Here is a 24,796-nt window from a genome sequence, read left to right as displayed (position 1 = left end):
GTGCCCATTATGAGGAGTTCCCACCGCCCCTGACGATTTATTTACTTTATATTATGGAGAACAGGAAGACCTGAAACACACAAAAGGCGAGCCAATACATCCAAAACTCCCAAATAGACAAGAAACCATAGCAAGGAGATCTCTATTCTAAAGAATCAAAATACATACAAGATGTTGGAGGCTGCCTCAGCCAGTCAAGGTCCACCTAGATATAAAATGTTTAGATAAACTGCCCCTTTAAAGGGGAAATTTGTATGTACTCCAAACCAGGGGTCTCCAAACTTTTTAAGCAAAAAGGACCAGTTTACTGTCCTTCAAACTTTATGAGGGCCAGACTATGACCAGTGGGAGCAGAAAATGCCCTGGTATTAGTGGGCATAAACAATCACCGTCATTGGTATCAATGGATGGAATCGAGCCCCATCGATGGGGTCAGTTGTAGGAATCGAGCCCCATCGATGGGGTCAGTTGTAGGAATCGAGCCCCATCGATGGGGTCAGTTGTAGGAATCGAGCCCCATCGATGGGGTCAGTTGTAGGAATCGAGCCCCATCGATGGGGTCAGTTGTAGGAATCGAGCCCCATTGATGGAGTCAGTTGTAGGAATCGAGCCCAATTGATGGAGTCAGTTGTAGGAACAGTACCCCATTGATGGGGTCAATTGGTGGCATAGTGCCCCATTGATGGGCTCAGTTGTAAAAACAGTGCCCCATTGATGGGGTCAGTTGTAGGAACACTGCCCCATTGATGGGGTCAGTTGTAGGAACACTGCCCCATTGATGGGGTCAGTTGTAGGAACACTGCCCCATTGATGGGGTCAGTTGTAGGAACACTGCCCCATTGATGGGGTCAGTTGTAGGAACACTGCCCCATTGATGGGGTCAGTTGTAGGAACACTGCCCCATTGATGGGGTCAGTTGTAGGAACACTGCCCCATTGATTGGGTCAGTTGTAGGAACACTGCCCCATTGATGGGGTCAATTGGTGGAATAGTGCCCCATTGATGGTGTCAGTTGTAGGAATAGTGCCCCACTGATGGTGTCAGTTGTAGGAATAGTGCCCCACTGATGGTGTCAGTTGGTGGCACAGTGCCTCAAGGGCCAGATAAAGGCAAGCCAGGGGACCACATCTGGTCCATGGGCAGCAGTTTGGAGACCACTGCTCTAAGCAATAATCACAAATACCAAATTACTGTAATAATCTCAGAACCTTTCAAGGTTTTACCGCTCAACCCATTGGGGAAATTCCCCTCCCTTCCTGTCCTGGTGACTGAAAAATAAAGGGGATGCAGACAAACAAATAAAAGCTAGAAAGAGGACCTAACCCTTCTCTACTCTACCCAGGGGCAGAATGACCGTTCGGGCACTGCCCGAGGGCCCGGGGTCAGTAGGGGACCCCATGAGATGCTCCTGGTATCTTTCATAGGCTATTTTGGGGTCTGGTTTGAGTGTGAGCAAGGACACAGGGGCCCCTATTACCCAGGAGCCCCATGAGTTGTCAGTCCACCCGACTCTACCCCAAAAAGTTAAAAGACAAACCTGTTAGAAATTTGGGCAACTCGAAACATACGGTTAAAAAAAAAAAAAAAAGCCATCTACACTAAAAACCATATCACAGATCCGATCCGGAGATGTGAGCAGCTGAAGTTCTATGACAATCCAGACATTTCCTATAAAAATCAGTCCTTCCAACCCGCCTTACTGGTCAGCGAGGCCACCAATCCCAGTAACAGAACCAACATGAAGATGTAATAGAGGCCCAAGCTTATAGCAGGTCTTCACGTTCTGCAAGGACTTTCCATAATTCTCCCCCCCCCCCCCCTTCCTTTTTACAGGCTCAGTCCCCTCACCTCCAGCTTTAGGCAAGAATTGCGGCCCCCTCTCCTACATTACACATGTGCCGTGGAAGGTCTTGGGAGGGTGGGGGGGGGGGGGCAGCTGTAAAGACCAGGAAGAGGCAGCCAAGCCCCTAATGGAAGAAGAAGAGAAAATGGCGGCGTAGGACCTGGAGGGCAACGAGGGATTACATCAAACACCACTGGATTTGCTGGGTGTATGTTTGAGGACAACCCAACAGACAAGGTAAGTGGAAAAGGTAAAAAAAACAAAAAAACAAAACCACAGTATGGGGGCTGAAGTTCCTCTTTAAACTATTTGTACTGTAGATCTGTAGAACGGTCCAAGACTGAAGAGAAGGCCGGAGTTCCACCTTAACTCCGCCGGGTCGGATTGTATTGGCGTCCTTGATTAAACACAGAAAAAAAAAAAAAAACCTTGAAAACGAAACTTTCGACCAACGCTGATTACGGATTGGAAACATCTGTAGGAATGTCATGAATGCCGATTACAATGTACCAAATGTCGGGTCGAGGTAACAATTCTGATGTTCTGTACAGATGGGAGAGGCCACTGACTACTATGACAATAAACGGGCGCCCCTCTAATCTGTGCCCTGAGAATAAATGGAAACCCAACCGCTAACATCTCGCTCAAGAGTCAACATGTTCACATCATTGCAAGTGTCATCGTAAAATCTTTTATTAAAGATGATTTCCAAGCCCCTCCCCCACCACCTTTAAAAAAAAAAGAAAAAAAAAAGCCCTTTTTACTCATCTGCAGTCACGTAATGATCCAATCTCAAGTCTTACCGCTTCTATTAAGAGAAGGTGCGGGGTCCTGTGCGGGGGACATGAACGTTTCCTATTGGCCAACCCCAGGATCCAGAAGAGGAGCCAGCGTAGGCACATTTGAAGCGTGGGATTAACAGACCCCGCACCCAAAAATGGTGCCGGAGAAGGAGCCGGAGTGTAGACTCATAAGGGCCAGTTCACACCACATGCAGTCCAGTGCATTTTTTTCCTGCATCAAAAACGCATTGACTGCAGGTTACATGGTTTCCAATGGCATAGTTCACACTAGTGTGGTCAGTTCCAGTGCGTTCCAGAAAAAAAAAAAAAAAAAAAAAAAAAAAAAAAAAGTAGAACATGCTGCATCTTTTATACACTGAACTGTACTGGAATGCAGTAAAAGGCATCACAAATATTTGTATAATGTAATATATTGGTCCTCATTAAAATGAAATTTCAAAATATATATTTTTAAATGCCTATATTTTATATTCAACATAATATATTAGGCCCCGTTCACGGATTGTCTGATTGGGTCCGTCGGTCTGTTTTTCAGGCAGACTTGATCAAGCCCTCCATTGTCCTTTATGGCGAGGCGGGTGTAAAAACAGACATGCGAATATTTACACCCGCCTACATTCAATTCGATGTGAATTGCTACAAACGGATGGGAATCCCCTGCGGGTTGGATGTCGGTTGGGTGTACAGAAAGGTGGGTCCGTTTACATCCGACCGTTTATAGAGGAGAGCGGGCTGCATGAGTGGACATGGACCTGTCATCCGCCCGCTCAGAGGGGATCAGTGGACAGTTCACCTGCGAGCCGCCCGCTCAGAGGGGGATCAGTGGACAGTTCACCTGCGAGCCGCCCGCTCAGAGGGGGATCAGTGGACAGTTCACCTGCGAGCCGCCCGCTCAGAGGGGGATCAGTGGACAGTTCACCTGCGAGCCGCCCGCTCAGAGGGGGATCAGTGGACAGTTCACCTGCGAGCCGCCCGCTCAGAGGGGGATCAGTGGACAGTTCACCTGCGAGCCGCCCGCTCAGAGGGGGATCAGCGGACAGTTCACCTGCGAGCCGCCCGCTCAGAGGGGGATCAGCGGACAGTTCACCTGCGAGCCGCCCGCTCAGAGGGGGATCAGCGGACAGTTCACCTGCGAGCCGCCCGCTCAGAGGGGATCAGCGGACAGTTCACCTGCGAGCCGCCCGCTCAGAGGGGATCAGTGGACAGTTCACCTGCGAGCCGCCCGCTCAGAGCGGATCAGTGGACAGTTCACCTGCGAGCCGCTTGCTCAGAGGGGATCAATGGACAGTTCACCTGCAAGCTGCCTGCTCAGAGGGGATCAGTGGACAGTTCACCTGCGAGCCGCTTGCTCAGCAGGGGAGTCCAATGTGAAAGGGGCCTTAAAGACCAACTCCGCACAAAAATGCAACACATACACAAGGCTGCAATTCTACTATGTCTTTGATATCTCTCTCAAGTCAGTCAATCTGTGTGACTGAACCAACTGAGATTAGATAAAATTAGTACTACAAAAAAAAAACCTTCTGATGTTCTAAAAACTGATCTTATCTCAGCAACCACAGGGGTGTCCATGCCACTGCCTGAATTACAGACAGGAGGAGGGTCTACAAAAAAATAAAAAAGGAAAATAAAGGAACAGCAAAAGGGAATTAAACAAAAAAAAACAAACACCAAAATGTATTAAATATTTTGATAATGGTTGGTACTCTAGGGTAAGGCTCCTCTTAAAAGCCCCCCTCACTCAGCCCCCAGCCAGGAATTCTCCCCCACCCAGGCAGGATACAATGCTGGGAGATAAGAGCAGAGTACAGAATCTACTGACCTTCCACAGATAACAGGCAAAGTGCTGAGTGCAGAGGGAGGTGACACAGAACAGACCGCTACAGGGCTCACACAGTCCTGCCGGGACAAGTAAATGGAGACCGGGACCAGGGGCGGACTGACAACTCATGGGGCCCCCCAGGCAATAGGGGATCATGGGGCCCGTGTCCTTGCCCAAACTCAAAAAAGCCTATGAAAAAGGTACCAGGGGCATCTCATGGGGCCCCCTACTGACCCCGGGCCCTTGAGCAGTGCCCGAGTTTCCAAATGGTCAGTCCACCCCTGAACAGGTCACAACAAGCTGAATATCTCTACACCGACGATCTCCAAGAACTCACACCACTTCAAAATTATTATTTAAAGTTATCTCTACCTAAAACTTTAGGTTTCAGATGCAGTATGGAAGTACAGAATCCCTGTCGTCATTTTTATTATATCCGCTTATTTTTTTTTTCTAGCTCAAGCCACGCTGTTCTAAGCAGACAGAGAAACCAGTGCTGGGCTTGCTTATTGGAAAGCCCACCATTAAAACAGCAAAGAAAATGTCAAGAAAGTACAAATGCAGACCTCCTTATGCAAAGGCAGACCTCCTCATGTGAAAATGCGGTCATGCTGATTTACTGACTTCATACCTTTTTAAAATGACCAACCAGGAACAAGTATGCAGGTTGGGTTTTTGACTTCTTTGACTTTCCAGATTTGCATGCTTGTTCAGGGGGTGGCCAGGCAATTACCATTTTCAAGAGGCCAGAAAAGGCAGGTCCAATATTGTCTCTATAAAGATTTGCCTCTTCTGGGTCAGTGGCAGCCAGGCATTTACCAGTTTCAGGGTCAATGGTGGCCTGGCAATTACCATTTTCAGGAGGCCAGAAAAGGTAGGTTCAATATTGTCTCCATAAAGATTGCTTCTTCTGGGCCAGTGGCAGCCAGGCATTTTCCAGTTTCAGGGTCAGTGGTGGCCAGGCAATTATTTTCTGAAGGCGGCCAGAAAAGGCAGGTCCAATAGGGTCTCCATAAAGATTTTCCTCTTCTGGGTCAGTGGCAGCCAGGCATTTACCAGTTTCAGGGTCAGTGGTGGCCTGGCAATTACCATTTTCAGGAGGCCAGAAAAGGTAGGTTCAATATTGTCTCCATAAAGATTGCTTCTTCTGGGCCAGTGGTAGCCAGGCATTTACCAGTTTCAGGGTCAATGGTGGCCTGGCAATTACCATTTTCAGAAGGCGGCCAGAAAAGAGGACCATTTTCAGAAGGCGGCCAGAAAAGGCAGGTCCAATATTGTCTCTGTAAAGATTTTCCTCTTCTGGGTCAGTGGCAGCCAGGCATTTACCAGTTTCAGGGTCAATGGTGGCCTGGCAATTACCATTTTCAGAAGGCCAGAAAAGAGGACCATTTTCAGAAGGCGGCCAGAAAAGGCAGGTCCAATATTGTCTCTATAAAGATTTTCCTCTTCTGGGTCAGTGGCAGCCAGGCATTTACCAGTTTCAGGGTCAGTGGTGGCCTGGCAATTACCATTTTCAGGAGGCCAGAAAAGGTAGGTTCAATATTGTGTCCATAAAGATTGCTTCTTATGGGCCAGTGGTAGCCAGGCATTTACCAGTTTCCGGGTCAGTGGTGGCCTGGCAATTATTTTCAGAAGGAGGCAAGAAAAGGCAGGTCCAATATTGTCTTCATAAAGATTTGCCTCTTCTGGGTCAGTGGCAGCCAGGCATTTACCAGTTTCAGGGTCAGTGGTGGCCAGGCAATTACCATTTCAGAAGGAGTCCAGAAAAGACAGGCCCAACATTCTATTCATAAATATTTCCTTTAACGGAATAGGTGAGGCAGTCAAAGTGAGTAACCAATGCTGGGCTTGCTTATTAGAAAGTCCACCATTAACAGCAAACATACTGTCATGGAAGCACTGAGTTTGAAAAGAAATCCATGCAGAGACAAAAATGGAGGCCAACCTCTTCCTTTACCAAATACTAGTTCCCTGGCTGTCATGCTGACTTCATAACTTTTTAATTGACTGACAAGGAACAAGTTATGCAGGTTGTTTTTTTTTTTACTTTACTTTGACTTTCCAGATTTGCATTCTTGTCCTGGGTCAGTGGCGGCCAGGCAATTACCACGGTCAGAAAGAAACCAGCAAAACGCAGGCCAGGTATTCTCCCCGTACCGGTTTCCTTTAACATGATAGGTGAAAGAAAGTCAAAGTGAGTAACCAGTGCTGGGCTTGCTTATTAAAAAGCCCATTAACAGCAAACATACTGTCATGGAAGCCAAGGAAATCCATGCAGAAACAAAAATGGAGGACAACCTCTTCTTTTAAAGCGGTAGTAAACTTTGTTAAAGAAAAAAAATAAATAAATTACGGCACCAAGCTGTAATGGAACGGCACAGTGATGTCACCGGCTGCCGATTTGTGGAATATCTCCTGGACGGTACACGCTTAGGAGATATTCGTTTTACCTACAGGTAACCTTCATTACAGGATCGGTAAAAAGTACCAGAAGCAACTTCACTACCAAATTCCAGTTCCCTGGCTGTCATGCGGATTATCCAGATTTGGATGCCTCTTCTGGGTCAGTGTCAGCCAGGCAATTATTCTTTCAGAAGACAACCAGCAAAGGAAAGCCCCGACATTCTTTCCGTACGGGTTTCCTTTATTTTGGCAAGTCGCCTTCAGCGGCCAAGAGTGAGCTGTAGGAGGTGCAGGGGGAGCTCCAACTTTCATAGAGGGCTTCATAGTTGACCCCCAAAACTTGGCCGCGGGCCTACACCAACAGTTGGTTGGCTGATGGGTTGCTTGATGGAACACTTCTACTTAAATGTACAAAATACGACCTTAGACAATTCCAGAGCTGAGGAATACACAATAGATCACTCACCGTTGTCTTCTCGAGTCAACAGTGAGCTGCAGGAGGTGACCTGATCTTCATAATGGACTTTGTGGTTGACTCACAAACTTGGCCGCCGGCTTACACCAACAATTCTTGAGCTGGTGGGTTGCTTGATTCAAAACTTTTGTCTAAAAACTTACATGTTTGAAAATACAATCCCAAAGCCGAGGAATATCCAAAATAGATCCCTCACCCCCACAGGAGCACTGATGGACTCCAGCTCTACAGTAATGTGTGATGCTGGCAGCAGCTGATAAGGTGGAATGTTAAACATTCTCTGCCCAGGGCCAAGATTTACTAGAAGTACCTGTAACCACCCCAGGATGGGGCCCTCCATGTGTAAAGCCTGCAGAACGTCACCCCAGATGGACCAGTTCATGAACCCAACACAGCAAGGAAAGCCACAGCCCTTTTTTCTACAGAGGAACGCCAGTCTCCCATGTCTCTGGAGTCCTTTTTCTAAGGGCTCGTTCACACTTGACTTGATTTCGAACTCTTGCCAAACGCTCCTATAGCATTAGACAAGCGTTTTTAATGCTCCTCAAACGCCCTATGCGCGTTTTTGAGACTGTTGATAGGACTTTGCCAAGTGTTAAAACTGCACCACAAACGCCTATAATGAAGTTAAATGGTATTAAAGCTCCGCAAACGCCTCTCAACCGCGTCACAAACACCTGCCAGGAGTTTGAGGAGCTGCACCATAGACTTGAATGGGAGGCTTCAACTCCTCCGGACTTGACATAAGACGTAAGTTTTGATGCAACGTGACTAACGTTTTAGTGTGAACAGCACTGTGTGCTGCCATGTGCAGAATTTTCACAGGCATTTGAGAAGTGTTAAAAACGCTTTCCAAATGCCTGACGCCTGCTGACAAAGCTAGCCTTACAATGTATTTCTAGTCCATGTTACGTAACAGTAGGCAATGGTTCAAGCCATGGTCAGCTGCATTTGTGTCCCGTTGGGGAGATTTCTCTTTATTTCTTGTTCGGTTAGTTTTTCAAAGATCAGATGACTGACATTCAGAAGGTGATACTGCTGCCTTATGAATGCCGAACTGCAATTTTAAATGGGAATACCATTTTGGGGGTGGTAAATGTAAGTCGTTGCGACATGTTTCTACTGCCCCCTGGACTACCCATCCTAAAATAGCACAGCGGGCAAAGTTGTACACCTGCAGTGGCTGATCTGCATCACGGCCGCTGCAAAAGTTACAGCATTCGTCAGGCAGTACTACAACCCATCATGACCCATAAGCTTCAATTGAACGAGTCGCACTCAGTGGCGGTACTACCAGCCAATCACCACAGGCGTATCCTTTTTGCTGTGGCAATGAAGCAAGCATTGCGACCGCAGCGTGTGTACAATTTTAACCAGCCACGAGTTATTTTAATGTGAAAGGTTTTTTTTTTTTTTTTTTTTTAAATACAGTATATCCTGCCCAAAACCCAGCACTGTCTCGTGTTGAATGCATTCTGCAATCTAATCTCGAAAAATTTTATCCAGATGTGTCAGGACTACAGAGCACCTCCTTCCTTCATTCTACAGAGAAGACAAAAGAGGGTGGTATTCTGTAGTTCCTGTTTTAGGGTGACAACCGTTTTTCTCTATATATATATATACACATACACACACATACACACACACACACAGTACAGTGAGTGTTGTCACCTTAGGACAAGAAGTGTTATTACTGGTGGGATCACCACGAGAAAAGAAATCTAATGCAGCCACCACATCTAAAACAGCCCATAAATTAGTTGGGTTTTTTGTCAACCAGCTGGTGGTCCACTCAGTGTGGATGGGGGAATCCTCCCTGCCCTCAGAATATAGTGAACAAAGCTGCCGGCTATAGCCTGCAGTGCAGATCAAGCAAGAGAAAATCATACAGGGCAGTTGTAAAAAAGTTGATTGTACAGAAGCTGATCTGCCAGACTGCCCACATAGAGATCGAAATGTGGTTGGTCCCTGTTGAATCAGCCAAATTTGAACCCATGTATGGCCGGCTTAAAGTGGTTGTAAACCCTATGACAGTGGCGGTGAACCTATGGCACGCGCGCCACAGGGGGAACGCAGAGCCCTCTCTGTCGGCACGCTATCCAAGTCGCCCCAGCATCGAATAGCGGCGCACGTAGGGGTCAATGCACATGCTCAAAAAAGGATTGGGTTTAGATAGACTTTTATACCAAACTTTTCTTTTTTTTTTTGTTAACACTGCCTGGGGTCCCACTTTGAACCGAAAAACACAATTATTTGTTTTTAATCCATAAACACAATGACTAAGTCCTGGAAAAGGAAAAAAACAAGTAATTGGAGAAATCCCAGATGCTGCACCCAGAATGAGGAGCCTGGATTCTGTAAACATAATGAGGTCAGCAGAACTCCTAAAACTTGTAAAATTGTAGGCGGACCCACCATACCCATCCACAGCACTTTACACAGCTTATGTTTATATAGATTTATTTTAATTTTCCCATTATAATAAAATGATACAACACCAGGCAAAACTTATGCAGGCCATAGATGGTTCGTTTATTGGCCGAAAAACGTAAAAAAAACAAAAACAAAAAAACAAAAAGTCATTCTGTTGCGAAAAACAGTTGTTTTTTCACAAATTTTCCAGCATGACCAATAAAAGAAATGAGGAGGAACGGCGAAAATTGGCCGATTATTCTTTCGGAAGAAAATCGGCCGATAAACGAACCATCTACAGCCTGCATTAGGATGGCTATCCCGTCACTGCCTGAACTTTGTTGAGAAAAATAAAAAAAAAAAAAATCGAGGATCATCCTTTATAGATTTCCTTCCTTGCTGTCCTCTATTTCCGCACAGGCTGTCATTTCTGCAAACAGCCAAGTTAATTCCTCTATCAAACTTTTCACTACGAGGACCACAGTGTAGATTTAAAAATAAATATTTTTTTTTTAAATATTATTATTATACAGTATTTATATAGTGCCAAAGGGTATGCTCAGCGCTGTACAGTAGCAAGGGGGACAGAACATGATATCTCTAACTATATCTCGTGATTAAATTTAACCCATTATAGGTACCTAGGTAGTTGCAGCATCACTCTGATGCCTCACCTGTCCTCCACCAGCTCTAAGCCCTCAGGCAAAAAAATAAAAAAATAAAAAAAAAATCGTTAATTGTTATCAGCCTTATCAAAACATCCCGTGTGCGTGAGGACTTAGTGTGAGAACTCAGCGTCACGCTCACTGGAGCGCTGGGCTGTGGAGGGGGGGGCACAGCTGGCTCAGGCTCTCAGTGGATCGCTGAGAGGCGGAGCCAAGTGCTGCTCCAGACTTTGGGGTGGATCCCGACTTTAAAGTCAAGATCCTTCCCCAGCCTGGACTGGCTGAGTGATGTCAGCTGACAGCAGGCTTCAGCTCACTGTCAGCTGAAAATGGGTCACAGGAGTGCAGAACGAACTTCACTTCCATGATCTATAGGAGAAGTAAAACCAAAAGAGCTTGGACTGTACTTCTCCTTTAAATAATAGATTTCGGTTTCAGTTTTTGTAATTAGCATAGGATTTAGAGCAACAGAGAAAAACCATGAGCACCCCACCCCCTTACAACAGGGTCTCTATCCAAGCCCCCTTACATCAGAGTCCTCCCCTTAAACCAGAGTCCTCAACAGAGTGCTTCCCTTACATCAAAATCTCCATCAGAGTTCTCCCCTTACATCAGAGTCCTCAACAGAGTCCTTCCCTTACATCAAAAACCCCATCAGTCTTCCCCTTACATCAGAGTCCACCACTAAATCAGAGTCCTCCCCTTAAAGTCCTCAACAAAAGTCCTCCTTTTCTGTATTCACATCATTGTGTTGAGTAGGGAGCCATCTATTGGGCATTTACTGCAAATGCACACTTTTGTACTTTTGTCAATAATGAACAGGGAGTGTCTCCTGCTTGTGAAGAATAAAGATTTTCCGTTCACCACTGCGCTTCTACTTTAGCACACCAGTGAAGGCTTCCTCCCTCCCTTTGATACACAAGTTCAAAGTAAGTTCATTTTTTATGCTTGTTAAAGTCACATGCATAGCTAGATCGCGTTTCAATATATTTAATGCGATCTGTAGGTAGCAGTTTGCAAGAAATATATTCATTGTGTGCATTTGTGAGAGACATGCATACACGCATATTGTAATTTCAGTTTGCGTGATTATATTGCAGTTTTAAAGAACCATTTACAGAAGTAAATTCAGTTTTGGATGAAACAACGCTGCTTCTGTCCGTTTTGTTACCTAGCTGTTGGTTAACCAATAGGACAGAATACCTCCTCTTGCATCAAAATACCCATCAGAGCCCTCCCCTTACATCAGTGTCCCCAACAGAGTCCTCCCTTTGCATCAGTCTTCATTAGAGCACTGCACCATCACCAGATCCCCACCTTCTCCTCTTACATCAGGGTCACCATCAGTATCCCCTTACAGAGGGCTGGATAAAATCTTGCAGCAGGACATATTTTGAGGCCCCAGCATAGCCAAACTTACGTGCAAGCTCCCGGACGAGTCTGCATACTGTCACACTGACACTCCGCGTGCACAGGCAGAACCAAAGCCTGCGTCCCAAGACCCTCTCCTTACTTATCCAAGGCCTTGGTCACATGGGAAGCGGTTTTTTGGTCAGCTCTGAAAAGTGATCCGTGCTGGATTACTTTTCACAGCGAACTGACAGATGGCTTAGAAGCTCCTCCTCCTGGTTGCCAGTTTATTGGGGGAAATCCCATCGCCTGAATAAGTTAATATTGTCTACATACATTCAACATGTGTATTCTTCCTTGAATCTCGGTGAGCTTTGTGTATTTCATCCAGATCTGTGCAGTAATCCAGTGTGAGGCTTTTCCTGTAATAAAGACCACTCACTGCTGCTCTCTCTCTTTGTGCAGGGTGACTGGTCTTGTCTCTGCCCCCTCCTGTAGTTTTCTGTGCTGGGTGGAGCCTGCAGGCCCCCTCCTACAGCTACGTTCCCTGCACAGACTATGTACAGCACAGGGATGATGCTGCTACGTTGACAGGGTAATATCTGGGTTTGTGAAGGCATTTGGCACTCACAAAGTGGATTTCTATCCTTTATGGCTATTGAAGAATATTTGCAAGTGACCATGTTTATACGAAAAGGTTGATCTTTAATACTTGGCAGCCAGGTGTGTCCTGATTATTTATATACACACACACACACACACACACCTATATATATATATACACACACACACCTACCTATATACACATACATAAAAAACAGTACTGATTGGCATATTTAAGGCCTTGGACATTTTATGTCCTTTTCCTTCTTTATAAAGTTCCATTACCTTGTTACGCAGGACTTTTGACAGTTCTTTTCTGATCCCCCATGGCTCAGTATCTGGCCTAGTCAGTGCTTCCATGTAAGTGCTAACAAACTCATTGACTATTTATACACTGACACTAATTGCAATTTAAAAAGCCACAGATGTGGGACATTAACCTCTAATTGGCATTGTAACCCGTGTGTGTCCCCTTGTGTGTCTGCACCAAGGCCATACATTCCCAGGGAGGGAAACTTCTGATCCGGGCCATTTGGGTGATTTCTGTAATCATTATGACTTAAAAAGGAGCCAAACAACTATTTGATAATAAATGGCTTCATAGGATCATCATCCTTCAATAAAAGCATTTTTTTGGCATGATCAGTCATATTTTCAATATCAATGCCAAAATGTCACAAATTCTGCCAGGGTATGCAAACTTTTGAGCACAAATTATATATACACACATACATACATACATACACATATATATATCTACATTGTACAGCATGAGCCCCAGAGCTTCTCAGATCAACACCAACAAACAGGAAGCCAAGAGAAGTGCAGAAATATACACAGAGCTCACCCCACCCAAACCACAAACCGGCCGAGGAAACCCCACATCACTCTCCTCTTCTGTGACCTCTGCGGGAGATTATAAAAAGACTGCCGTACCGCCCATCCTCCGCCCTGGGATCCTCCATATACTACCTTGTGCCTAAAGGGAGCAGTCTTTGTATATTAGTTTGCTCATGACCAAAACAAATTAACTCCAGTCACAAAAACATTCATTTAAATATATTTCCCAATAGGGTATGAATCTACTTTGTGTGGGAAAAGGACTTAGCAAACCCAGGTATTGCCTTGTAAAAGTAGCAGTGATGTCATCACTGTGCTGTACATAGCCTGTGCAGAGAGTAGAGCTGTGGGAGGAGCCCAGCCGACTCCACCCACTACAGAAAACTACAGGAAGGGGCGGAGACAGGAGGCAAGGTTTCACACTGGATTACTGCACAGATCTGCTGCTCTCTCCCCTTATGCAGGGTGACTGGTCTCATCCTCGCCCCCTCCTGTAGTTTTCTTCGGGCAGCCTGTGGGGGGTGGGGTCTGCTGGGCCCCTCCCACAGCTTTACGCTCTGCACAGCGATGAGGTCACTGCTACGTTTACAAGGTAATATCTGGGTTTGCAAAAGCATTTTATGCATGCAAAGTGGATTTATATCCTTGGTGACTACTGAGAAAAAAGTTTTGTGCCCGGAGTTAAAGTGTTACTAAACCCAGGACCCGACATTCACCCATATCCGGTCTCCCCGGACCCCGCATTCACCCATATCCGGTCTCCCCGGACCCCGCATTCACCCATATCCGGTCTCCCGGGACCCTGCATTCACCCATATCCGGTCTCCCCTGGACCCTGCATTCACTATATCTGGTCTCCCCGGACCCTGCATTCACTATATCCGGTCTCCCGGGACCCTGCATTCACTATATCCGGTCTCCCGGGACCCTGCATTCACCCATATCCGGTCTCCCGGGACCCTGCATTCACCCATATCCGGTCTCCCGGGACCCTGCATTCACTATATCCGGTCTCCCGGGACCCTGCATTCACTATATCCGGTCTCCCCGGACCCCGCATTCACTATATCCGGTCTCCCCGGACCCCGCATTCACTATATCCGGTCTCCCCGGACCCCGCATTCACTATATCCGGTCTCCCCGGACCCCGCATTCACTATATCTGGTCTCCCCGGACCCCGCATTCACTATATCTGGTCTCCCCGGACCCCGCATTCACTATATCTGGTCTCCCCGGACCCTGCATTCACTATATCTGGTCTCCCCGGACCCTGCATTCACTATATCTGGTCTCCCCGGACCCTGCATTCACTATATCTGGTCTCCCCGGACCCTGCATTCACTATATCTGGTCTCCCCGGACCCTGCATTCACTATATCTGGTCTCCCCGGACCTTGTATTCACTATATCTGGTCTCCCTGGACCCTGCATTCACTATATCTGGTCTCCCCGGACCCTGCATTCACTATATCTGGTCTCCCCGGACCCCACATTCACTATATCTGGTCTCCCTGGACCCCGCATTCACTATATCTGGTCTCCCCGGACCCTGCATTCACTATATCTGGTCTCCCCGGACCCTGCATTCACTATATCTGGTCTCCCCGGACCCTGCATTCACTATATCTGGTCTCCCCGGACCCTGCATTCACTATATCTGGTCTCCCCGGACCCTGCATTCACTATATCTGGTCTCCCCGGACCCTGCATTCACTATATCTGGTCTCCCCGGACCCCGCATTCACTATATCTGGTCTCCCCGGACCCTGCATTCACTATATCTGGTCTCCCCGGACCCTGCATTCACTATATCTGGTCTCCCCGGACCCTGCATTCACTATATCTGGTCTCCCCGGACCCTGCATTCACTATATCTGGTCTCCCCGGACCCTGCATTCACTATATCTGGTCTCCCCGGACCTTGTATTCACTATATCTGGTCTCCCTGGACCCTGCATTCACTATATCTGGTCTCCCCGGACCCCACATTCACTATATCTGGTCTCCCTGGACCCTGCATTCACTATATCTGGTCTCCCCGGACCCTGCATTCACTATATCTGGTCTCCCCGGACCCTGCATTCACTATATCTGGTCTCCCCGGACCCTGCATTCACTATATCTGGTCTCCCCGGACCCTGCATTCACTATATCTGGTCTCCCCGGACCCTGCATTCACCCATATCCGGTCTCATGTACAACATTCAGATACAGCTTTGGAGGGTTTACATTGACGCCTATGGCCGTTAAGTCACACAAAAGTCGTACCAAAGTAATACAGGAACAACTTTCAAGTCGCTGCAACTTGAAGTTGTACAGATATGAATGGTACCTATTGGGAAACATGGGGCCCACAAGGGTGAATGGGCTCTTAGGAAAGGATGGAAAATAAAATATATATAAAAAAAAAAAAAAACACGCCACACACCACGTGCAGGATGGGGGGCTTTTGGGGGTCATGTTTTGCCTGCAGAAGGGATTTAATTAATTAAAAAAAAAAAATAAGATTTTTTGTTTAAAATTTTACAAATGTAGAGAAAAAAAAAAAAAATCAATAAAAAAAGGAGAAGAAACTCACTCAGCGTGTATTCCTCAGGGGTTGGTTCAGCTTTTCACCACCTACAAGGAATAAAAACAACATTGAGACATTGGAAGAATACAAATAGATTTACAATGAAAAACGTATCTGAGCATTCCTTCATAAAGCAATGATATATTCAACACGGATTTACAGAGAACACAGAGCCGTTCACAACATTCCTAAGCAGCTCACGCGCTGAAGATGACCACCGACACTGCAATCCGATTACAGTGCATCCAGAAAGTATTCAAAGAGTTTAACATTTGCCACAGTTTATGTTACAGCGTTATTCCAAAATGGATTCTGATTGAAACATTCTACAAACAATACCCCATACTGAGTTTCCAAATGGTCAGCCCACCCCTGCCTAGGAGTACCCGGTCTTTCAGACGGACATCCACCCATCAAGGCATTTCGATATGTACATAAGCCCTCCCAAGAGCCAGCCCACTGCTTGCATCAGGGTTGAGAAGAGTACTGAGACAGGGTGCTAGGACGTTTTTTAGGAAGACTAGATTTTTTTTTATTATATTCACCCTGCAAGCCCCTCCCACCATGAGCTACCTGCATTGCATAGAAAAGCACACAGACCCAGTACGCCACGAAAATGGAAACTGATTCAGGGAACCAGGGAAGGCAAAATATAAATAAATGAATCATCATCCTAAACAGCGTGCTGGGTAGTGTCAGCGTTTTCCATCTTTTCATTTACAATTAGCGCTCGTCAGTCCTGCCGCCTCCGCTCCGTACTGCGAGCCAATTGTTCATAATGATATGTCAGACTTCTGTAGTCCTGGAACATATACATAGATATCCTAATAACATATTTACTCCATTTTTAATTCATTAAGACATTTTTTAATTTCTTGAAAGCAGATGCTGAGATTTAATTGGTTGTGCGGTGTCCGAAAAGCGCGTCCGCCTCTTTACCAGCAATTACCCGGCCGCAGCTGAACAAGTTTTGACAAATGTATTATTACAGGCTTAGGCTTTATTAATCTTAGATCTCAGCGTGGGCAGATCACATCTAATTTCCCCACCTCATTAACGCAGACTTACAACGTAGCTTTACAGATTAGCTGCAAAATCACTTTAACATCCAAGCGAGGGGGCGCTCTTAAAGGGCTTTTCCACGTTACCGAGGTGCACATTAGTACAGCTGAGCTCCAGGCAAGCTGTTAAATACAAACATGAGCTATGTCACTTGGACGGATTTTAATTCTGTCTGGCTAGGTTTGTGATTGCCATTGCTGACCTTCCTTTTATTAGAAAGCATTGGTTGGTGGATGCGGCCCTTTACTTGCCTTGATCCAGCCCTTGGGGCACTAGTCCTCCCACCGACCCCAACAATGAGGCAGAATTCCACGCACCGACCCCAACAATGAGGCATAATTCCATGCACCGACACCAACAATGAGGCATAATTCCATGCACCAACACCAACAACGAGGCATAATTCATCCACCGACACCAACAACGAGGCATAATTCCATGCACCGACCCCAACAATGAGGCATAATTCCATGCACCGACACCAACAATGAGGCATAATTCATCCACCGACCCCAACAATGAGGCATAATTCATCCACCGACCCCAACAATGAGGCATAATTCATCCACCGACCCCAACAATGAGGCATAATTCCATGCACCGACCCCAACAATGAGGCATAATTCCATGCACCGACCCCAACAATGAGGCATAATTCCATGCACCGACCCCAACAATGAGGCATAATTCCATGCACCGACCCCAACAATGAGGCATAATTCATCCACCGACCCCAACAATGAGGCATAATTCCATGCACAGACCCCAACAATGAGGCATAATTCCATGCACCGACCCCAACAATGAGGCATAATTCCATGCACCGACCCCAACAATGAGGCATAATTCCATGCACCGACCCCAACAATGAGGCATAATTCCATGCACCGACCCCAACAATGAGGCATAATTCCATGCACCGACCCCAACAATGAGGCATAATTCCATGCACCGACCCCAACAATGAGGCATAATTCCATGCACCGACCCCAACAATGAGGCATAATTCCATGCACCGACCCCAACAATGAGGCATAATTCCATGCACCGACCCCAACAATGAGGCATAATTCATCCACCGACCCCAACAACGAGGCATAATTCCATGCACCGACCCCAACAACGAGGCATAATTCCATGCACCGACCCCAACAACGAGGCATAATTCCATGCACCGACCCCAACAATGAGGCATAATTCCATGCACCGACCCCAACAATGAGGCATAATTCCATGCACCGACCCCAACAATGAGGCATAATTCCATGCACCGACCCCAACAATGAGGCATAATTCCATCCACCGACACCAACAATGAGGCATAATTCCATCCACCGACCCCAACAATGAGGCATAATTCCATCCACCGACCCCAACAATGAGGCATAATTCCATGCACCGACCCCAACAATGAGGCATAATTCCATGCACCGACCCCAACAATGAGGCATAATTCCATCCACCGACACCAACAATGAGGCATAATTCCATCCACCGACACCAACAATGAGGCATAATTCCATCCACCGACACCAACAATGAGGCATAATTCCATGCACCAACACCAACAAGGTGGCATAATCCCTACCAAATGCCTCCAGGTCATGCAAAGTCACTGCTCGGCTTGCATGAACTGCACGTTTGAGATCTCCGCCGAGGGGCTCGGCGATATTAAGATCAGGAGACTCTGTTGGCCACTCCAGAACCTTCATCTTTTCTGCTGTAACCACTGGAGGGTCAGCTTGGCCTTGTGCTTAGGGTCATTGTCATGCTGGAAAGTCCAAGAGCGTCCCATGCGCAACTTTCATGCAGAAGAATGCAAATTGTCTGCCAGTATTTCCTGATAACAGGCATTCATCTTGCCATAAATTTTCACAAGATTCCCCACGCCTTTAGAATTCACACACCCTCAAAACATCAGTGAGCCACCACCATGCTTCACAGTGAGGATGGCATTCTTGTCGCTATAGGCCTTGCTGACACCTCTCCATACATGGCACTTGAGGTTGTGACCATAGAGCTCCATTTTGTTCTCGTCACTCCAGATTACAGTGCGTAAAGCAGAGAGGCGTGTCAAGGTGTTGCTGAGCATATTGTAACCAGGCTTTTTGTGGCCTTGGCACAGGAAAGGCTTCTGACAACTCGACCATGCAGCTCTGTTTTGTTCAAATATCGTCATAGTGTGCTCCAAGCACACCATCTTTTTCCAGAGCAGCCTGTATTTCTCCTGAGGTTACCTGTAGGTTTTTCTTTGTATCCAGAACAATTCTTCTGGCAGTTTTGGCTGCAATCTTTGTCTACCTTACCTTGGCTTGGTATCAAGGAGATCCAAAAATTTTCCACTTCTTAATAAGTGATTCAACGGTACTGACTGGCCTATTCATGACTTTGGATCTCTTTTTATATTCTTTTCCATCTTTATAAACTTCCATTACCTTGTTACACAGGTCTTTTGGACAGTTCTTTTCTGCTCCCCATGGCTCAGTATCTAGTCTGCTCAGTGCATCCACATGAGAGCTAACAAACTCATTGACTATAGACAGACACTAAATCTAAAGCCACAGATGTGGGAAATGAACCTTTAATTGTCAACCAGTGTGTGTCACCTTGTGTGTCTGTACCAAGGCCAAATACTCCAGGGGAGGGAAACTGTTGACCCTCCCCTGGAGGCCATTTGGGTGATTTTGGTTATTACGATTTAAAAGGTTATAATAAATGGCGTAAAAAAAAATAAATAAATAAAAATAAATCATTACTATTAAATAAGGCTAGGTTCACACCTATGCAGTATGCGTTTGATCCGTTTCTGCAGTGCATTTGGGCAGCGTTTTTATACTTGTTGCTGGGCAGATTAAAAACGCAAAAAAAAGCACATCAAAAACGCACTACATGCTTTTCTGCAGCGTCTCCATTGAAGTCTACAGAACAAAAAAAAAATTGCAACATTTTGCATTTAAAAAAGTCCCCGACCCTTTCCAAAAAACACACCAGGCGAAAAACGCAGAGATGTGATCGTGTCCCATAGGAAATCATGGTAAATGGACTGCTGTGTGTTAGCCGAAAACACTTAGGTGTGAACCCAAAGTTTTTTTGGCATGGTCAGTCATTTTCAATATCAATGCCAAAAGGTCATGCTTTCTGCCAGGGGATGCAAACTTTGAGCACAACTGCATATATACATACAGTTAAGTCCATATATATTCTAGTTTTGTTTCAGGTATTTACCAAAACATATACAAGCTATAGTTCTATAATGGATATGGGCTAAAAGTTCACACTCTCAGGTTTAATTTGAGGGTATGTACATCCAAATTGGAGGAAAGGTTTGGGAATTACAGCTCTTAGGAGTAGCCATCCCCCCTTTTTTAAAGGGACCAAAAATAATTGGACAATTGAATCAAAAGCTGTTTCATGGCCCGGTGTGGGCTACTCCATTTCTTCATCAATTAAGCAAGTAAAGGTCTGGAGTTGATTCTAAGTGTGATATTTGCATTTGGAATCTATTGCTGTGAACCTACATCATACGTTCAAAGGAGCTGTCCATGCAAGTGAAACAGGCCATTGTAAGGCTTCAACAACTAAACAAATCCATCAGAGAGATAGCAGCAACATTAGGAGTGGCCAAATCAACAGTTTGGTACATTCTGAGGAAAGAAGAACGCACTGGTGAGCTCAGCAACATAGAAAGACATGGATGTTCACAGAAGACAACAGTGGTGGATGATCACAGGATCCTCTCTATGGTAAAGAAAAACTCATTCACAACATCCAGACAAGTGAAGGACACTCTCCAGGAGGTGGGCGTATCATTGTCAAAGTCTACAATCAAGAGGACTCCAGGAGAGCAAATACAGAGGGTTCACCACAAGGTGCAAACCATTCATAAGCCTGAAGAATAGAAAAGCCAGATTAGACTTTTCCAAAAACACCTAAAACACCAGACCAGTTCTGGAAAAGCATTCTTTGGATGGATGAAACTAAGATTAATCTGTACCAGAATGACGGGAAGAAAAAAGTGTGGAGAAGGCTTGGAACAGCTCATGATCCAAAGCACACCACATCATCTGTAAAACATGGTGGAGGCAGTGTGATGGCATGGAAATGCATGGCTTCCAGTGGCACTGGGTCATTGGTGTTTATTGATGATGTGACAGAAGCAACCACATGAATTCTGCAGTATTTACAGATATACTGTCAGCCCAGATTCAGCCAAATGCAACAAAGTTGATTGGATGGAGATTCACAGTACAGATGGACAATGATCCAAAACACACTGCAAAAGCAACCCAGGAGCTTTTGAAGGAAAAGAAGTGGAATATTCTGCAATGGCCGAGTCAATCACCCGATCTCAACCCAATTGAGCATGCATTTCACTTGCTGAAGGCAAAACTAAAGGCAGAAAACCCACAAAGAACAACTGAAGACAGCTGCAGGTAGAGCCTGGCAAAGCATCAGAAAGGAGGAAACCCAGTCTTTGGTAATGTCCATGGGTTCCAGACTTCAGGCAGTCATTGCCAGCAAAGGATTCTCAACAAAATATTAAAAATGAACATTTTAGTTATGACTGTATTCAATTGTCCAATTACTTTTGGTCCCTTGAAAAAAAGGGGAGATGGCTAAACGCTGTAATTCCTAAACCCCTCCTCCAATTTGGATGTACATACCCTCAAATTAAAACCTGAGAGTGTGCATTTTCAGCCCATATCCATTATATAACTATAGCTTGAATATGTTTTGGTAAATACCTGAAAAAAAAAAAAATTGTGCCCGTGTCCAAATATATATATGGACGTGTACGTGTGTGTACATATTTAATTACAGGGATATATATATATATATATATATATATATATATATATATATATATATATATATAGAGAGAGAGAGAGAGAGAGAGAGAGATATAGAGAGATATATATATATAATAAATAAATCCCTGTAATAAATGCACACTGCCTGCACACTTTTCTGGCTCTGGGTGTGAAGCTACAAGACAGGAGGACTTCATTCTGCATCAAAGACTTTCCTAATCTCTCACATTGACCTGAAATGTCTTCATTTCCTGCGGTTCCGGGTGGTTGACCGCAATGAAACACTTCCCCATTCCCCGCCAGGTACACCCATGGACCTCTTCTTACACCATCCACCAGTGCATACACTGAGAGCACACTTTGCTGTGCGGCTCTGTACAGCTCCCGCCTGTTCCACCCTTTACCAAATCTAAAGCAGTAATCAATCCGAAAGCAAACATTATATTGCAGCTTACCAATCCTTAGAAAAAACTAGAAAACTAATGCAGCCATCACATCCATTTTCATCTGATGATCCAGCCAGTAAGTCTGTTTTTCAACAGAACAAGCTCTCTTGCAGTTACAGGGATGAGACAAACCATTTACTACTGACAAGCGTGCTTACAAATGATCAGCTTTTATTTATGGAAAACCTTTATTCCCAAAAAGGAAGAAACTCTTTGCTGGAACGGATCATAAACTATTAGCTGGAGTTCAGCTTCAATTTGTTAGTGTACTGAAGGCTAGGTTCATACCTATGCCAGTTACGTTTGAGCCGTTTCTGCATTGCGTTTTTGGATCTGCATTTGTACCGCGTTTGATACTTTTTTTTCATTTTTTTTCTTCTTGTTGCTAGGCAGATTTAAAAACGCATCAAAACATGGCAAAAACGCACTACATGCTTTACTGCAGTGTTCCCACTGAGTTCTATAGAACCAAAAACACAACTTTTTCAAGAAAGTCCCTGACCCTTTCCAAAATACGCACTGGGTGAAAACGGCGAGATGTGAACGTGTCCCATAGCAAATCACGTTAAATGGACTGCTGTGCGTTTGCAGGAAACGCTTTAGGCGTGAACCTGGGGCAAATCTGCTAGGACATCTAACACTCCCCTCCCTTTAGACTGACTATGCTGCTGCCTGCTGTGCCCCCTGTGCTCCTTCATCCAGAGTGGGAGCACGCTAATACAGGAGGTTTGTTACTGTCCAGATTACCGGACAAAAGCAGAGGAGGGGAAAAAAAAAAAAGAAAAAATATTAATGCAGCCACCACATCTAAGGATTGGTAAGCTGCAATATTACATTTTTGGTTTTAGTAGCATGTTAGGCTGGCCATACACAGTAAGATTTCCCCCAGCAGCATGGATGGAGGAATCTCCCATGACAGCCATTGAATTCTGACAGCTGCAGCACCCGTGGCTGTCACAATACCTGCCCAGTGCCTGAATCTGATTGGATGCAGTTGGTTTGGCCGACAGTTATGCCATCCTGCGCCTTCTATTTTCAGATGGAAGCATGTTGGGCAGGAAGGGGCAGATGGGGCCCCACCCGGAGCTCGAACTATACAGCCCACATTTACCAAGCGACTTTTTCCACTACTATTTATGCCTCTTATAGTGTTTTCTGGCTATTTTCTACCATGTTATACAAGGACACTGACAAGGAAGACCGCAGTCCTATCAGCAAAGGACAAAGTCATCACCAAGCGTCACACCAACCATTATCAGAGCTGACCTCCAGCCTCCCCTCCAGCCTTGCACAGTTGTAGCAGCTCCTCTCCTGAGCTTACTCTGATTTCACTGCACACTGTGAGCTTCTCATAATGTGCATTAGAAGCTGCAGCAAGACAGACAGAGCTCACCTCATTTCCTGGCTGAAGGATGTCCAACTTCATTTAGCGCTTTCCTCCCCGGTCTGCCTGTTCTCCGGCCGCACCCCCTTTCCTCCCCGGTCTGCCTGTTCTCCGGCCGCACCCCCTTTCCTCCCCGGTCTGCCTGTTCTCCGGCCGCACCCCCTTTCCTCCCCGGTCTGCCTGTTCTCCGGCCCCACCCCCTGGTCTGCCTGTTCTCCGGCCCCACCCCCTGGTCTGCCTGTTCTCCGGCCCCACCCCCTGGTCTGCCTGTTCTCCGGCCCCACCCCCTGGTCTGCCTGTTCTCCGGCCCCACCCCCTGGTCTGCCTGTTCTCCGGCCCCACCCCCTGGTCTGCCTGTTCTCCGGCCCCACCCCCTGGTCTGCCTGTTCTCCGGCCCCACCCCCTGGTCTGCCTGTTCTCCGGCCCCACCCCCTGGTCTGCCTGTTCTCCGGCCCCACCCCCTGGTCTGCCTGTTCTCCGGCCCCACCCCCTGGTCTGCCTGTTCTCCGGCCCCACCCCCTGGTCTGCCTGTTCTCCGGCCCCACCCCCCGGTCTGCCTGTTCTCCGGCCCCACCCCCCGGTCTGCCTGTTCTCCGGCCCCACCCCCCGGTCTGCCTGTTCTCCGGCCCCACCCCCTTTCCTCCCCAGTCTGCCTGTTCTCCGGCCTCAGCCCCTTCCTCCCTGGTCTGACTGTTCTCCGGCCCCACGCCTTTCATTGATTTGATTTCAATTCTGATTTCAATCATGGATGTTCAGCACGTGGCTGTTACCGAGCCGCGTTTTATGGATTTTGTGTATAGTGGTTATAGGGAAGTGCTTATCTGGAGTTTTGTACTGACTGGAGGTCTGTACACCTACTGTGCACATTATGAGGGGTTCCCACCATCCCTATGCAGAGTTCCCGGGTCTGTACAGCTGCTGTGCCCATTATGGAGGGGTTTCCACCATCCCTGCTTTATTACAGAGACTACAACAGGAGGAGCAGGAACACACAAAAGACAGGTGGGATACCCAAAATTCCCATGTGAATGGAAGCTGAGCTGGGAATTACAGAAGGCAGAATTCACCATAGGAACATCTAAGAATGACTTGGCCCACCAGACTCGGCCTGTCACTAAAGCATGGGCCCACCGATCCTTTACATTAGTAGTATGAGGATCTTTTAGCCCCGGTTCACACGGATGCGGAATTTGCAGCGTTTTCTCTGCAAATTCTTCCCTGCATCAGAATCGCACCCGTTCATGCGAACCGCTGTGGGTGTGTATGTTAAGGTAACAACACCCTGAAAATGGTCCGCAAATCAC

The 24,796-nt window shown here is 46.3% G+C and overlaps 1 protein-coding gene across 2 annotated transcripts in view; it reads right to left on the bottom strand.

Moving 5' to 3' along the window:
- LOC149437729 (gamma-adducin-like) overlaps nucleotides 1-24,796 on the bottom strand; it is a 186,501-nt gene that overhangs the window by 106,012 nt on the left and 55,693 nt on the right. For both annotated transcript variants that reach the window (XM_089660698.1, XM_089660700.1), the window contains exon 2: nucleotides 15,796-15,836. The gene's annotated coding sequence lies outside the window, so the exon portion shown is untranslated. The remainder of the gene's footprint in view (nucleotides 1-15,795; nucleotides 15,837-24,796) is intronic.

This window comes from Staurois parvus, unplaced genomic scaffold (genome assembly GCF_062004578.1).
Source record: "Staurois parvus isolate SC_StPar_1 unplaced genomic scaffold, SC_StPar_1.0 ptg001263l, whole genome shotgun sequence".
NCBI lineage: Eukaryota > Metazoa > Chordata > Amphibia > Anura > Ranidae > Staurois > Staurois parvus.
Note: the sequence above shows the minus strand (reverse complement) of the source record. Positions and strands in the feature narration are given on the sequence as shown.